The following is a 17,500-nucleotide window of genomic DNA, read 5'->3' on the forward strand; positions in this document are numbered from 1 at the left end:
AGACAAGAATAGGACATGTTCTATTTTTTTTGAGGGGCCAAAAGTGAATGGGTCCGCACCCGAGCCGCAAAAAATGCGGCTCTGATGCGGACCAGAACAACGGTCGTGTGCATGAGGCCTAAGTAGTAAAACATAATAAAAACAATTAAATTTGATATTGATACTGACCAGCAGAACAAGGTTAATTTGTCATTTTTAGCAAACAGTGAACGTTGTGAACACAACCCCCCTCCTTAAAAAAACAAACAAACAAAAAAATGTTGCTATTGGGGTCTTGGTAGGCGGAGAGGAACAAATGAAAACTGGTCGTAAAGGGGTAAATGGCTAATTAAAACAGTGATAAATGGCAAGCTTTCAACACTACATTGGTCTCTTCATCAGACATGGTATAACAATATCTGATGAGCCACAGAGACAGTGTGGTACGGGAGACAAGTCATGTAAAGAGGATTTTCAATATGGGGGGGCAGTTACATAGATAAGAAGTGTGAATGTTTTTTCTTTATTCTTGTCCTCAGGTTATATAAGCCACTTACTAATGTATTGTGATACATCACATTATACACTGCTCGTTTCCATGGTTACAGACCACCCTGCAATCCATCAGTGGTGGTCGTGCATGCCGGTCTCTCTGGTGGCCGGGACCATGGGAGTTCACGTAAGCTGGTACTCTTTTCTATAGTGTACACGCACAGCCACCGCTGCTGGACTGCAGGGTGGTCGTAACCGTGGAAACCTCTGCATACTAAATGCTATTTGCTGAAGTGGCAAAACCCCTTCAAGGCTATGTTCACATGTCCGGCATGCCTGATCCGCCACAAATGCCAGCTGTCGGCCGGACAAAAACCATTGCAGTTAGATCACCACCAGACCCCCATTATAGTCAATGAGGGTCTGGCAGTGAACTGTAGAATCCAGCAATGCCAGATTCGGCGACATCCAGCAGGCTGCTCTCTGCCGGATTCACTGCCGCAGTTGTGAACGTACCCTAATTTGTATTCAGACTCCCCTGTCTCTCTGGGATTTAAAAATACCCTTTAATTCTAAATCTTTCAGATGATACGGTCAGGGCTGCATAAAGGTTTTGACATAGGTAGACCCATCCTGGCTCCTTGATTCTGGTTCTTAGCTTCTGTCCTGTTTCACCTACATAAAGAGCCCCTGTACAATTAGGCTCCATTCACACGTCCGCAAATGGGTCCGCATCTGTTCCGCAATTTTGCGTAACGGGTGCGGACCCATTCATTTTCTATGGGGACGGAATGGATGCGGACAGCACACAGTGCGGACCCGATCTTCGGGTCCGCAGCTCCGCAAAAGATAGAACATGTCCTATTCTTGTCCGCAGCTTGCGGACCAGAATAGGCTTTTTCATAGGGGTGCCGGGCGGGTGTGTTGCGGATCTGCAATTTGCGGGTCTGCAACACACCACGGACGTGTGAATGGAGCCTTAAGTATGCGACATTTAGGCTAGGACTACATGGCGACATGTGTTGTATGACTTCTTGTCTCAGAAATGTCGCACAACATTTTTTTGTAATGATAATCAATGGTGTCGCACTGCGACATGCTGCGACTGCAACACGACAGTTGCAACAAACCCATCCAAGTTGGATTTCTGTGTGACTGTCGCCATCGCAGCATGTGGTAGTGCGACATCATTGACTATCTTTACAAAAAATCTTAACTAAATTTGCGACACATCGCAGTGTAGTTGTACCTTTTTTGTTGCGTAATTTATTGTCGCACAACACATGCCGTCCTATAGCCCTAGTCTAAGTGTGGTGCAGGTGAAGGTACCTAGGATCTTTCCTATCTAGCAGCTCTGGCTCACACGGTCCACAGATATTCATTCCTAATTAGTGTTGAGCGAACTTGTGTTTTAAGTTCGGCGTCTAAAGTTCGGGTTATCAAAGAATCCCATTATGGATTCTGCTACCACGGACCATAACGGAATTTAGAATCCTTAACGGGATTCTTCGATATCCCAAACCCGAACTTTAGACGCCGGACTTAGGCTAGGTCTACACGACGACATTTGTCGCGCAACATTTTGTTGCACTAATGTCGCGCGACAATTTTTATAATGGCAGTCTATGGTGTCGCACTGCAACATGCTGCACCTGCGACGCGACAGTCGCAGAAAAATCCATCTTGAATGGATTTTCTGCGACTGTCGCGTCGCAGTCGCAGCATGTCGCATGTTGCAGTGCGACACCATAGACTGCCATTATAAAAATTGTCTCGCGACATTAGTGCAACAAAATTTCACGCGACAAATGTCGTCGTGTAGACCTAGCCTTAAAACACAAGTTCGCGTAACACTATTCCTAATACATTGGGATGGTTATTCATTGTTTCTGCCAGCAGAGGGTGCTGTTAGCACTCTAGATTTACAAGTCCTGTCTTGCTGAGTTGTATTGAGCCTGTGAATGCTAGAAAAGCTCATTTATGCTTAGGCTGAGTTCACACGAGCGTGATTTCCGCGCGGGTGCAGTGTGGGTGCAATGCGTTCACCTCCCGCACTGCACCCGCGCGGAAATCACGCTCATTTCAATGGGTCTGTGTACATGAGCGTTGTTTTTCACCCATCAGTTCTGCTTTGCGTGAAAATCGCAGCATGTTCTATATTCTGCGTTTTTCACGCAGCCCTGGCCCCATAGAAGTGAATGGGGCTGCGTGAAAAACGCATTGCATCTGCAAGCAAGTGTGGATGCGATGCGTTTTTCACTGATGGTTGCTAAGATATGTTGTTTGTAAACCATCAAAACGCATTGCACCCGCGCAGAAAAAACAACTGAACGCAATCGCAGACAAAACTGACTGAACTTACTTGCAAAATAGTGCGAGTTTCACTGAACGCACCCTGAACGCATCCGGACCTAATCCGTCACCCCGTGTGAACTCAGCCTTAAAGACTAAACTTTTTTTCCCCTCAGATAGACTGTCAGTGCATAGTTACAATTTAGGCTGCTTTCACACTAGCGTTCGGGTGTCCGCTCGTGAGCTCCTTTTGAAGGGGCTCACGAGCGGACCCGAACGCAGCCGTCCAGCCCTGATGCAGTCTGAATGGAGCGGATCCGCTCAGACTGCATCAGTCTGGCGGCGTTCAGCCTCCGCTCGCCTCCGCACGGACAGGCGGACAGCTGAACGCTGCTTGCAGCGTTCGGGTGTCCGCCTGGCCGTGCGGAGGCGTGCGGATCCGTCCAGACTTACAATGTAAGTCAATGGGGACGGATCCGTTTGAAGATGCCACAATATGGCTCAATCTTCAAGCGGATCCGTCCCCCATTGACTTTACATTGAAAGTCTGGACGGATCCGTCCGAGGCTATTTTCACACTTAGCTTTTTTTTGCTAATATAATGCAGACGGATCCGTTCTGAACGGAGCCTCCGTCTGCATTATTATGATCGGATCCGTTCAGAACGGATCCGATCGAACGCTAGTGTGAAAGTAGCCTTACTAATATACTTCATTTACCAGTTCTGCTCTTTTCCCTGTATAAATTCTGTCCAAAGATCACATGTTGTAGCCCCTAAACTTGTCATCCACTGCCCATTGCCAACTAAATTTCATCTCCGTCTCCAAGGACTCTGTAGACAATTCTTAAACTAGTGTGGGCGGCTCTAGCCTGGAGCGCTCGTCCCGCTGCGGTCACATGGTATATCTGCACCTGTATCTGAAGCTGTAAAAGAGTTCCATATTGTGTGCCAATCAAAACAGCGGAGATATACCATGTGACTGCAGCGGGACGAGCGCTCCAGGCTAGAGCCGCCCACACTAGTTTAAGAATTGTCTACAGAGTCCTTGGAGACGGAGATGAAATTTAGTTGGCAATGGGCAGTGGATGACAAGTTTAGGGGCTACAACATGTGATCTTTGGACAGAATTTATACAGGGAAAAGAGCAGAATCGGTAAATGAAGTATATTAGTAAGTTAGAACTATGCACTGACAGTCTATCTGAGGGTGGGTTCACATCTGCGTTCTGGATTCTGTTATGGCTTTCCGTTATAAAATGGCTATACTGGAAAATAACAGAATCCATAAGACGGAAGGACGGATCCGTTATGCTGCCCATAAACTTGTATTGTGACGGAATGCTAAACGGAAGACTTTAAAAGGCATTCTGTTTTGCTTTCCATCTTAATAGGAGTCTATAGGCATCATAACGGATCCGTCTGGTTTCCGTTATGCAGAACGGAGAAAAATGTCCTGTCGACAGGACTCTGTTTTCTGTCTTGTATAACGGAACCCAGACTGATCCGTTATGATTCCCATAGACTTCTATGGTGACGGGATAAAACGGAATGCCACTAAAGGCTTCCGTTTTGACTTCCGTCTTATGGATTCCGTTATTTTTAACGGAATCCAGAACGCAGATGTGAACCCACCCTTATTCTTTAATGAATTCCCAAAATATAAAAATAAAGAAATTGAATTGTCCAAGGTTTTGATATTGATGACCTATCCTTAGGTAATCGATATCAGATAGGCGGGGTCCGACTCCTGGCATTCCCTGCCGGTCAGCCATTTGAAGAGGCCTCATTCATTGAGTGCCATGGCCTCTGTCTAGGCCAGTGACATAACGTTCATTGGTCAGGTGGCCTAGGCACAGCTCAGTTGCATTCAAGTGAATGAACGAGGCTGAGCAGCAATACCAAGCACAGCCGCTATGTAATGGATAGAACAATGTGGTTTCTTCAAGCAGCTAATCGGCAGTGGGTGCTGGGTGTCAGGCCCCCGTAGATCTGATATTGATGACCAAACCTGAGGATAGGTGATCAATATTAAAAATCCAGAAAACATTTTTAATTAATTCTTGCCTGATATTCATTTACAATCACTGGGAATGGTTTAATCTTTCAAGCAATACCAGCAGGAATGCCATCTGGTGGATATATGAGGTACTGCATGTTTCCCTGCTCTGAGTTCAGTAGGGAAATATCAGTAGATTTTCAGATTCTGTACCAAATATCCACAGGTTACAGCACAATATATGTGGATGGGGTTTTCAAAATCTCTTCCACATGTACTGGAAAAAAATCCACCCGTAACACAGCATGCTCATTCTATGTTGCAGAATTATTGTAGGTTTTAACACTGATTTTACCCTAAGCCATCTAATATGGGTTTTCCCATGGATTTGCTGCAGATTTGAATCAAAATCCAGGCTGTCCAGTATCCACCACGTCTACATCCACCCAGAAGCAGCAGCTTATGTTGTAAACCAAGGCACAGATTCAACATGTGCACTTTTGGTAAAAAGGCTTCTATAAAGGCTAGTGAGACACAAGTTTTTTCTGGCCTTTAGAGGGGTTTCGTTAATTTTGGTGGCTGGTGTTTTTTTAGAAAAAGAATGCACGCTTCAGATTTTTCATTGAAGTCTATAGGAAATATTAAATGCAGGACAAACAGGCTTTTTTGTTGCATTTTTTCAACCTAGAGGTGTTTTTTTTGAGTCAGTGGCAGTTTTTTCTCAAATCATAGCGAGCACTGATTATGACATTTTTTAGGCATTTTCCTATAGACTTCCCTATAGGAAATAAAAAACATGCAAAAAACACCAAAAATAATATTGTGTGACTAAATAACGACACCAGTAAAAAAAAGAAAAACACACCATAAGGCCTCCTGCACTGCACATGAACGTGTGCGCCCCGTGGCCGTGCTGCGGCCCACAAATTGTGCGATCCAGACGTTCCGCAAACAGATAGGATATGTTCTATCTTTTTGCGGAATGGATGTAGGGGACGAAACCCCACGGAAGCACTCCGTAGTGCTTCCGTAGGGTTCCATTCCGTGCTTCCGCACCTTTCCGCATCTCCAGATTTGCGAACCCATTGAAGTGTATGGGTCCGCATTCGTGATGCGGAATGCCCATGGAACAGCGCCCGTGTATTGCGGATCCGCAAATGCGGTCCGCAATACGGCAACGGGCAGCACACGTTCGTGTGCAGGAGGCCTAAAGGAGACACACCTGCCATATTGGTCTTCCTCTTCTTACATAGGGTGTTTTGTTTTTTTCATTTAAAATGAAATACTTTTTAGCCAAAGCTAGTAGTGGATTCAGAAGGAATAGAAAGGCCTTCTACGTCTCCTTCCTGCTGGATCCACGTTTTGGCCTTGACTCAACTACAGTGGCATTAAAAGAAATTCTGGCATACAAAAGTTTGCAGGGCCGCCAAGCACAGTAAAAATCCATGACAAGTCTGCATCCTCCGCAGCCTGCATTAAAATCTGCCGCAGAAATGTCTACTATGTGAATGGAGGTTGGAAAACCCCATTCCTATGGATTGTACTATCTCATATTGTTAATCTTTATACGTTGTGCCACCATAAAAATGATCCTTTACGTTACATTTACAGCAGGTATGGTGCCCAGGGCAGGTTCCTGTGAAAGTCCTCACTGGGCACAAGGAGTGGACTCCTGTGAGGCCCAACATACAAATATACAGTAACATGAGATGGCAGTATAAACAGAATAGTCCTGTAATGCACTGCCGGCTTCCTCCGCAGACATATCATCTGTATAAGCAGTGGCATCAGCTAATCATTAATTTATGTGTTGCTGGGCTCGAATCTTCCTGCAGTTAACGATGTCAGTTCAGAAACTGGCAAATCTAGTTACAGCCAATAGAGTACGTCACTAGACCCTGGCAACGGAGCTGAGGACTGCTGTACAGGGATGATCCTAGATGTTCTACAGTAGGACTAGCAAAAGCTACCTGTTTGCGGAATATGTCATGGTGAGGTCAAACCTTTATAGGTTCTGGTATTCGTACTCTCTTATGTAGCGGGTTAATCCCCTAGTCAATCCCTAGACGTAAAATTATAAAAATGAGAGCATAGCTTGGTAATATTATATAAATATGAATTCATAAATTAGGTTTGTAAACCTTCATTTTCTTAGAGTAGGGATTGGCAGAAAAAGCTCCTCGGCCACCGACCGTGTGCTCACCGCATCACGGATGCGGACCCATTCACCTGAATGGGTCCACAATCCGCAAAGTGCGGAACGGAGGCACGGAACCCCACAGAAGAACTATGGAGTGCTTACGTGGTGTTTCTGTCCGTGCCTCCACACCGCAACAAAAGATAACTTGTTCTATTTTTTTGCGGTGCGGATGGATCACAGACCCATTCAAGTTGGCCCCATTCACACAACCGTATTTTTGGTCCGCATCCGATCTACATTTTTTGCGGTTTAGATGTGGACCCATTCATTTCAGTGGGGCTGCAAAAAATGCAGACCGCACACCGTGTGCTGTCCGCATGTTTGTTCCACGGCCACGAAAAAATGATAGAAGGAACGTGTCCTATTCTTGTCTGTTTTACAATGGAGCCTGCAAAAAGTGCGGGATGCACATGGGCCATACCCGTATTTTGGGGATCCACGATTTGCAGGCTGCAAAATAGATACGGTCATGTGAATGCCCCATAAGATAGTACCATCGGGACAGCATTTACAGGGAGCCTGTCAGCTGTTCTTACCATGCTAAACTGCTGACAGCACTAGATTGGGGCTAAGAAAAGCAGTATAAACATCCCTTTTGTAGAGCTTTTCTCATCAGGAGTAGTGTAAATATAAAGTTTTATTCTATCCGATTTTGCTCCATCAAGTGCAGTGGAGGAGGAGCCTCACCTTGAAGTGCTCACAGCCCCTGCCCTCTGCTCTGGGTGGACAGCTGTAGTAGACTCCTAGTTGGATGCTACAACTGCCAAGCAGAGGGGATTAAACTGTGATACATCTCAGTGCACAGAGAACGTCACAGTCAAGCCCCACCTCCAGTGCACTTAAAGGGGGTTTCCAGGAGTACAATATTGATAGCCTATCCTCAGGAAAGGTCATCAATATCTTATCATTGGGGTCTGACTCGGCACCCTGCCAGTCAGCTATTTGATAAGGCCACTGCCCTCCAGTGAGTACTGTGGCCTTCTCACAGCTTACCAAGCACAACTCCCTATACATGGGTCACATGACTAATGAATATGATGATAGTGGCCTACAAAGAGGAGCGATCTAGCCTCTTTAACAGCTGATGGGGGGGGGGGGGGGTTGTCAGGACCCCACCAATCAGATATTGATGGCCTAGTAGCAGAATTTGGCAGGACAAAGCTACATATTTCTACTACTTCTGATGAGTAAAGCTTCACAAAACATTTATTTACACTGCTGTCCCCAGCCCCCACCTAGTGCTTCTTTTAAAGAAGACCTGTCCGCTCTCATGCATAACTTTTTGTAATACTTTTATACCCATATAAAAATCACCATTATGGATATTTATCTTGGGAGTCTGCTTTGTGATATTGCTTTGCTATTCCTCCTTGAAATGAATACATTTTGAAAAATGGGTCTTAGCATTTCCCTTGAAAATAGGGGTGTGTTCCTACATTCTATGACAGTGATGACAGTGGTCAACTGTTAGGGACAACCCCTATTGACAAGGGGAACGGTAAGGCCCACTTGTAAATTTATTATGCATTTCCAGGAAGAGTAGCAGGGGAACAGCATCATACAAAGTTCTGAGAAAAGACACTCCACTTTTGGTATTTCATTCAAGTATTTACCAAAACAGACGTGTCAGGGACTAATAGGCCCTTTGAAAATGAAAGTGAAATGAAGGAGAATCCTGTTATAGGTTCTTCTGGCCTTGAAACGTGTGATATTGTCAGTGACACACAGCCCATATTTGTGACCGAGTACTGTAGTAATGACTACACTTACACCTCATAACTTTCTTCATTATTTCAGGAATCCTCTTCTAAACCATTTATATGTATTGTAGGAGCTTAATGTGTAACCAACTGCCTGTCTCATAAAATGCTGCCATTATTTGTCATTTGTATAGCATTGACATATTCCACAGAGCAAATTATGGTGCATGCCATATTTGTGCCATCATTTGTGACTTTTTAAGCTTCTCGCCATTTTTCTAAAGTGGCGATAAAAAGGAGGAGGCAAAGCTATGGCTGCCCACCAGATTTACTATAACTTGCACCACAAACTGGCGTAAGTTATAGCCCAAGTCTGGCTGGCATAGATTTGAGTTTCTGGCACACAGAGTGCCAGACATGTGCCTTTTAACCCCTTCCCGACATCCACCGTACATGTTTATCGGGTGTCGGGTCTTTAAAGATAGCGTGCGGAGCAAGCACCATAGCCACCAGGTGCCTGCTGTTTCTTACAGCAGGCACCCACAGCTAATGTCTGCAATCGGCGGTAATGTCAAATGTGACCACGATGTCTAAAAAAGCTAAAACCTGGAAGCGTGCGCTTCCTGGTCAGGTGTGCTTTTCCCCCGGCAGAGATCAGGGAAACACCCTTTTGTAATAATGAGCCAGAGCCTGTACTAGGCTTCCAGGCTCATTATTAGTATATCCCAGTTCAGGACAACAGGTGGCAGCACTGAACTGGGATAGAGTGAGTTCTGTACAGAGTAATGGAACAAATTATTCTGTACAAGTTGCAGTCTGATGATTGCAATTTGTGGTGCACTTGGGGACCCAACAAAAAGTAAAAAAAAAGTTTGAAAAATATAAAAAATAAATAAATAAATCAAATCAGCCTCCTTCTTCCCCCAAAATAAAAATAAACAGTTTAAAAAAAAAAATCACGGGCATCACTGTGTGCAACAACGCCCATACTATTAAAATTAAATGGCGTAACGGGGGGAAAAAATATAGCCGACAATGTTTTTTTATCACTTTATCTCCCAAACAATTTGAATAAAAAGTGATCAAAAGTCAAATTGGTGTTATCAAAAACTGCAGTTTGTCCTGCTAAAAAAAGGAGCCCCCCCCCCCCCCCCCTGCACATCTCCATAGATATAACAAAAAATAACTTATAGTGGTCAGAATATGACAATGAAAATATTTTTTTTTCAGTATTAAAAGTAGCAAGAAAGCAAGAAAAACTATACATACGTGGTATTGCTAGATTCATATTGACCTGGAGAATGAAGAGCACAAGTCAGTTTGAACAGTTAACGTCGTCAGTAAAAACCCGTAAGGCCTCCTGCAGACGACCGTATGGCTTTTTCAGTGTTTTGCGGTCCGTTTTTCATGGGCTGGGCTGGGCATAAAATTTTCAATAGATGGTTCCGCAAAAACAGAACGTATACGGATGCATTTCCGTATGTGTTCCTTTTTTTTATGGACCCATTGACTTGAATGGAGCCACGGAACGTGATTTGCAGGCAATAATAGGACATGTTCTATCTTTCAACGGAATGGAAAAAGGGAAATACGGAAACGGAATGCATACGGAGTACATTCAGTTTTTTTTGCGGTACCATTGAAATTAATGTTTTCGTATACGTACCGTATACGGAAGGCATCAAACGGCCACTAAACGGGAAGGAAGCCTAAGACTGTGGTGGAAGCATTTTTTTTTCCAATTCCACTCCATTTAGATTTTTTTTTCCTGTTTTACACTACATCCTATGCAATATTAAATGGTGGGATTAGAAAGTACAACTTGTCCTGCAAAAAACAAGCCCTCATATGGCTATGTGAATGGAAAAATAAAGTTATGGTTCTGGAAAGACAGGGAATGAAAAAACGAAAAAGCTAAAACGGAAAATCGCCGCACTAGGAAAGGGTTAACAAATTAGATGCACCCTACTCTAAGCTTTGTTGGCTTAGGAGTCCAGTGGGTGGTCCTACATAATGATTGACAGACTTCCCTGTATGAATGTGCATAGAGAGGTAGGTGTTTATCACTAAGTAGAACCACCCACTGGATTACTAAGCCCAAAAGAGCAGACATTTAGATCAATAAAATGACAAGTTAAACTGAATCTTTTCCCATAAAACTATATATGAATCTGCTCAGCTCCTCCTGCTCTATAACAGTGGACTTCATTATCTGTGTGTCAGTTAGTTCAGAAGTTGCCATATGTGGTCTTATACAATCTATATACAATAGAATGATATATATATATATATATATATATATATATATACAGGGAGTGCAGAATTATTAGGCAAGTTGTATTTTTGAGGATTAATTTTATTATTGAACAACAACCATGTTCTCAATGAACCCAAAAAACTCATTAATATCAAAGCTGAATATTTTTGGAAGTAGTTTTTAGTTTGTTTTTAGTTTTAGCTATTTTAGGGGGATATCTGTGTGTGCAGGTGACTATTACTGTGCATAATTATTAGGCAACTTAACAAAAAACAAATATATACCCATTTCAATTATTTATTTTTACCAGTGAAACCAATATAACATCTCAACATTCACAAATATACATTTCTGACATTCAAAAACAAAACAAAAACAAATCAGTGACCAATATAGCCACCTTTCTTTGCAAGGACACTCAAAAGCCTGCCATCCATGGATTCTGTCAGTGTTTTGATCTGTTCACCATCAACATTGCGTGCAGCAGCAACCACAGCCTCCCAGACACTGTTCAGAGAGGTGTACTGTTTTCCCTCCTTGTAAATCTCACATTTGATGATGGACCACAGGTTCTCAATGGGGTTCAGATCAGGTGAACAAGGAGGCCATGTCATTAGATTTTCTTCTTTTATACCCTTTCTTGCCAGCCACGTTGTGGAGTACTTGGACGCGTGTGATGGAGCATTGTCCTGCATGAAAATCATGTTTTTCTTACCTTGCAGACTTCTTCCTGTACCACTGCTTGAAGAAGGTGTCTTCCAGAAACTGTCAGTAGCATTGGGAGTTGAGCTTGACTCCATCCTCAACCCAAAAAGGCCCCACAAGCTCATCTTTGATGATACCAGCCCAAACCAGTACTCCACCTCCACCTTGCTGGCGTCTGAGTCGGACTGGAGCTCTCTGCCCTTTACCAATCCAGCCATCTGGCCCATCAAGACTCACTCTCATTTCATCAGTCCATAAAACCTTAGAAAATCTGTCTTGAGATATTTCTTGGCCCAGTCTTGACGTTTCAGCTTGTGTGTCTTGTTCAGTGGTGGTCGTCTTTCAGCCTTTCTTACCTTGGCCATGTCTCTGAGTATTGCACACCTTGTGCCTTTGGGCACTCCAGTGATGTTGCAGCTCTGAAATATGGCCAAACTGGTGGCAAGTGGCATCTTGGCAGCTGCACGCTTGACTTTTCTCAGTTCATGGGCAGTTATTTTGCGCCTTGGGTTTTCCACACGCTTCTTGCAACCCTGTTGACTATTTTGAATGAAACGCTTGATTGTTCGATGATCACGCTTCAGAAGCTTTGCAATTTTAAGAGTGCTGCATCCCTCTGCAAGATATCGCACTATTTTTGCCTTTTCTGGAGACTGTCAAGTCCTTCTTTTGACCCATTTTGCCAAAGGAAAGGAAGTTGCCTAATAATTATGCACACCTGATATAGGGTGTTGATGTCATTAGACCACACCCCTTCTCATTACAGAGATGCACATCACCTAATATGCTTAATTGGTAGTAGGCTTTCGAGCCTATACAGCTTGGAGTAAGACAACATGCATAAAGAGGATGATGTGGTCAAAATACTCATTTGCCTAATAATTCTGGACGTAGTGTATATATATGAAGGACGTATATATGTGTGTGTATGTATGTATGTTCCGCGATCACTCAAAAACGCAACCATCGATTTCAACGAAACTTGGTATACACATCCCTTGATACCTGGAAAGAAATCTTGTGGGGGTCATATGCCCCAACACAGCAGCTGCATGGAGTTTGTATGCTGCAACTGTTTTTGCTACACACATACAGTTGTGTTCAAAATAATAGCAGTCAGACATCACTAACCTGATCAATCACTGTTTTTGGTAGAAATGATATTTCTACATGGCAAATAATTTACTAGCAGGTGTAGTAGAGTAATAGAAACCCAACAGTCATGACATGCATGCTGCTGATTCTGTGTAATTCAATCACTTATTGAAAGGGGCATGTTCAAAATAATAGCAGTGTGGAGTTCAATTAGGGAGGTCATTGATTCTTTGAAAAACAGGTGGCAATTATTGTCCTTATTTAAGATTTAGGGAAGGAAGGCAGCAAATGTTGTAAATGCTGGTTACAGTGTATTTCTCTCTGAAATTCTGAGTAAAATGGATTGTTCCAGACATTGTTCAGAAGAACAGCGTACCTTGATTAAAAAGTTAATTGGAGAGGGGAAAACATATAAAGAAGTGCAGAAAATGATAGTCTGCTCAGCTAAAATGATTGCAAATGCTTTTAAATGGCAACCAAAACCTGAAAGACGTGGAAGAAAGCGAAAAAGTACCATTCGAATGGATAGAAGAATAGCCAAAATGGCAAGGACTCAGCTAACAATCATCTCCAGGAAGATCAAAGAAGGTCTACAGTTACCTGTGTGAACACTGTTACAATTAGAAGACGCCTATGTGAAGCCAAGCTATCTGCAAGAAGCCCCCGCAAGGTCCCACTGAGGAAAAAAGACATGTGCTGAAGAGGTTACAATTTGCCAAAGAGCACATTGACTGGCCTAAAGAGAAATGGCACAACATTTTGTGGACTGATGAAAGTAAGATTGTTCTTTCTGGGTCTAGTGGCCGAAGACAGTTTGTCAGACGACCCCCAAACACTGAATTCAAGCCACAGTACACTGTGAAGACAGTGAAGCATGGTGGAGCTAGCATCATGATATGGGGATGTTTCTCATACTACGGTGTTGGACCTATTTATCGCATACCAGGGATCATGGATCAGTTTGAATACATCAGAATACTTGAAGAGGTCATGCTGCCTTCTGCTGAGAGAAAAAGCCCTTGAAATGGGTGTTCCAACAAGACAACAACCCCAAACACACCAGTAAACGTGCAACATCTTGGTTCCAGACCAACAAGTTTGACGTTATGGAGTGGCCAGCCCAATCCTTGGATCTTAATCCAATAGAAAACTTGTGCGGTGACATAAAAATGCAGTTTCTGAGGCAAAACCAAGAAATAGAGAAGAACTGAGGAATGTAGTCCAATCATCCTGGGCTGGAATACCTGTTCACAGGTGCCAGAAGTTGGTTGACTCCATGCAACACAGATGTACAGCAGTTCTCAGAAACAGTGGTTATACAACTAAATATTAGTTAGGTGATTCAAAGGAAAACAAAATCTTCAAACATTTTTCAGTTTATATAGTGAATGTTTGGGTTTGTAAAGAAGAATACAAACACTGCAATTTTTTTTGAACAGTCTAGAGAGAAACAACACAAATTTTAGAGAAACAACACAAATTTGATATATTTTTCTTCGTCTTTCTCTTCATATCCCAACTGCCATACACATGGTCCCTTATCAGCCAAAAGCTCACAGGCCCTTAGTCTCCACATACACACAGTTTTACTCCAGGTTTCCATAACAACCCAGCCATTTTTCTTCACTGCTGTAGGTCGGCTTTAGGCTAGGGTTACAGGACGACAATAAGTCGCACAACACATAGGGCACAACTACACTGCTACACGTGTCGCGCAACAATTTTTAAAATGATAGTCTATGGTGTTTCACTGCGACATGTGACATACTGTGACGAGTGTCGCAGTCGCAGCATGTCACATGTCGCAGTGCAACACCATAGCCTATCATTATAAAAATGGTTGAGACAAAATGTCGCGCGACAGATGTCGTCGTGTAACCCTAGCATTAAAGGAGGCGGGCACTGTGGAGGTCACTGTTAAGGGGGCAAGGGCCACTATTAAAGGGGCAACTGCTGTGGAGGTCACTGTTAAACCAGGGTACTGTGAGGTCACTGTTAAGGCAGCAGGCTACTGTGGAGGTCACTGTTAAGGGACGGGCCCCTGAGGAGGTCACTGTCAAGAGAGTGAGGTGCTGTGAAACTCACTGTTAAAGGAGCAGGCTGCTGTGAAGGTCAAAGTTAAGGGGATGGGCTGCTGTGGAGGTCTCATTTTAAAGTGGCGGGGCACTGTGGGGGAGTTAGCATTAAGAGGCGGGGGACTGTGGAGTTTACTGTTAAAGGGGCGGGATGCTGTAGAGGTCACTCTTATGGGGGATACTGTTGATATCTTTTAACGACACACACAAACATTAAATGAAATAGATTAAATATACCCGTACGAAGCCGGGTCCTTCTGCTAGTATATTATAAATCTAAAACTGTTCTGCCTCTGCTTTTTATATCACTGCGTGCATCCCACAGTCATGCCTCTGTACATGCCACAATCGTACCCCTGTACATGCCACAATCGTGCCGCTGTACATGCCACAATCGTGCCGCTGTACATGCCACAATCGTGCCTCTGTACATGCCACAATCGTGCCGCTGTACATGCCACAATCGTGCCGCTGTTCATGCCACAATCGTGCCGCTGTACATGCCACAATCGTGCCGCTGTACATGCCACAATCGTGCCGCTGTACATGCCACAATCGTGCCTCTATACATGCCACAACCATGCCTGTCTACATGCCACAGTTGTACCTCTGAACATGCCATAACCATGCCTGTATATGTGCCACAATCATGCCTCCTGTACATGCCACAATTGTGCCTATGTGAATCCCAATATCGGACCTCTGTACATCCAGTTCCGCTCTTAAATCAATGAATTAACCTCCCCTTATAGAGTGCAGGAGAACCCCTTTAATACCACGTACAGTGCAGAATTCCTATTGAAGCGAGCCCAATTACTGCTATGTCATTACTTAGGAAGCCTGGATCTGGTTACAGAGAATTCATATTTCATCAAAATGTCATGTGAATATTCTAGGAGGCAATATCTGATTTCTGGGAAGCGTAGATGAGGGTGTTTCAGTATGTGTACCCTGATATCTAGGTACATACAGGGACTTCCTGCTTCTTCTTGCAGCATTATATGAAAGGGCAAATCCCCCAGAGCTAAGGCTAGGGAGACCCAGACTCCTTGTGCAGCGGGTCAGACACAATGCAGCTGGAGACCTTCCTCTCCAGCATCAGCAGCACTCTGCCTGATCTATCAGTGCAGTCCATTTACCAAGGCTCGCTTGTTGTATGAGCAGCACAGCTTCCTGGCTTCACCGTCATGAAACACTGTCTGGGATGGGAACTGCAATATATAAGTTATCCAGCAAAATCAAGGTCCAGGTCAAGAAGAGCAAAACCTCAGGTAAGTGTCCAGATGAAGAGCAGCCATACAGTGATATGACAGAATATTTAGAAGACTGCAAGTGAGATGAGATATAATGCTTGTCGTGTGCTGGTATCTGATTTGTAGATGTCCTGATAATATGTTCCCCTGATGATCTATAAGGGGTCATCTTTTCTATGTTACCACTACAGTATATTATCTGGCATGTTGGGTTCCATTGCGAAAAACATAAAAAAATCATAGGTACATGGACCTACTTTACTGTTAGATTGTGTCGCCAAATCGTGTGTGATGCTGCAGTGTACCCTGCCAAGTACTGCTACGTGTCTGCTCCCATCAATAGTAAAGGCTGGAGTAAAGTTTTAGGGAGCATGGACATAGTGACATGGAAGGAATATGCACAATCATCCCTGCCATATTTCTACATATCCTATAGCCGTTCTGATGCACTGTATGCAACGGATAGACGGAAATTAATTATGCAGGAGAAACAAAACGCCACGGTGTAGTAAATGCATTCTTTATTTCACCATGTATTAAGGCTGGATCTGACTATGTATGTACCTAGTAAGGCTGGATCTGACTATGTATGTACCTAGTAAGGCTGGATCTGACTATGTATGTACCTAGTAAGGCTGGATCTGACTATGTATGTACCTAGTAAGGCTGGAGCTGACTATGTATGTACCTAGTAAGGCTGGATCTGACTATGTATGTACCTAGTAAGGCTGGAGCTGACTATGTATGTACCTAGTAAGGCTGGAGCTGACTATGTATGTACCTAGTAAGGCTGGAGCTGACTATGTATGTACCTAGTAAGGCTGGATCTGACTATGTATGTACCTAGTAAGGCTGGATCTGACTATGTATGTACCTAGTAAGGCTGGATCTGACTATGTATGTACCTAGTAAGGCTGGATCTGACTATGTATGTACCTAGTAAGGCTGGATCTGACTATGTATGTACCTAGTAAGGCTGGATCTGACTATGTATGTACCTAGTAAGGCTGGATCTGACTCTGTATGTGCCTAGTAAGGCTGGATCTGACTATGTATGTGCCTAGTAAGGCTGGATCTGACTATGTATGTGCCTAGTAAGGCTGGATCTGACTATGTATGTGCCTAGTAAGGCTGGATCTGACTATGTATGTGCCTAGTAAGGCTGGATCTGACTATGTATGTACCTAGTAAGGCTGGATCTGACTATGTATGTACCTAGTAAGGCTGGATCTGACTATGTATGTACCTAGTAAGGCTGGAGCTGACTATGTATGTACCTAGTAAGGCTGGAGCTGACTATGTATGTACCTAGTAAGGCTGGAGCTGACTATGTATGTACCTAGTAAGGCTGGATCTGACTATGTATGTACCTAGTAAGGCTGGATCTGACTCTGTATGTGCCTAGTAAGGCTGGATCTGACTATGTATGTGCCTAGTAAGGCTGGATCTGACTATG

General features: G+C 43.7%; 1 protein-coding gene across 2 annotated transcripts in view; it reads left to right on the plus strand.

The window, feature by feature from the left end:
- RASSF3 (Ras association domain family member 3) overlaps positions 1-17,500 on the plus strand; it is a 158,922-nt gene that overhangs the window by 57,993 nt on the left and 83,429 nt on the right. The window lies entirely within an intron of this gene.

This window comes from Bufo gargarizans, chromosome 2, assembly GCF_014858855.1.
Source record: "Bufo gargarizans isolate SCDJY-AF-19 chromosome 2, ASM1485885v1, whole genome shotgun sequence".
Taxonomy (NCBI): Eukaryota; Metazoa; Chordata; class Amphibia; order Anura; family Bufonidae; genus Bufo; species Bufo gargarizans.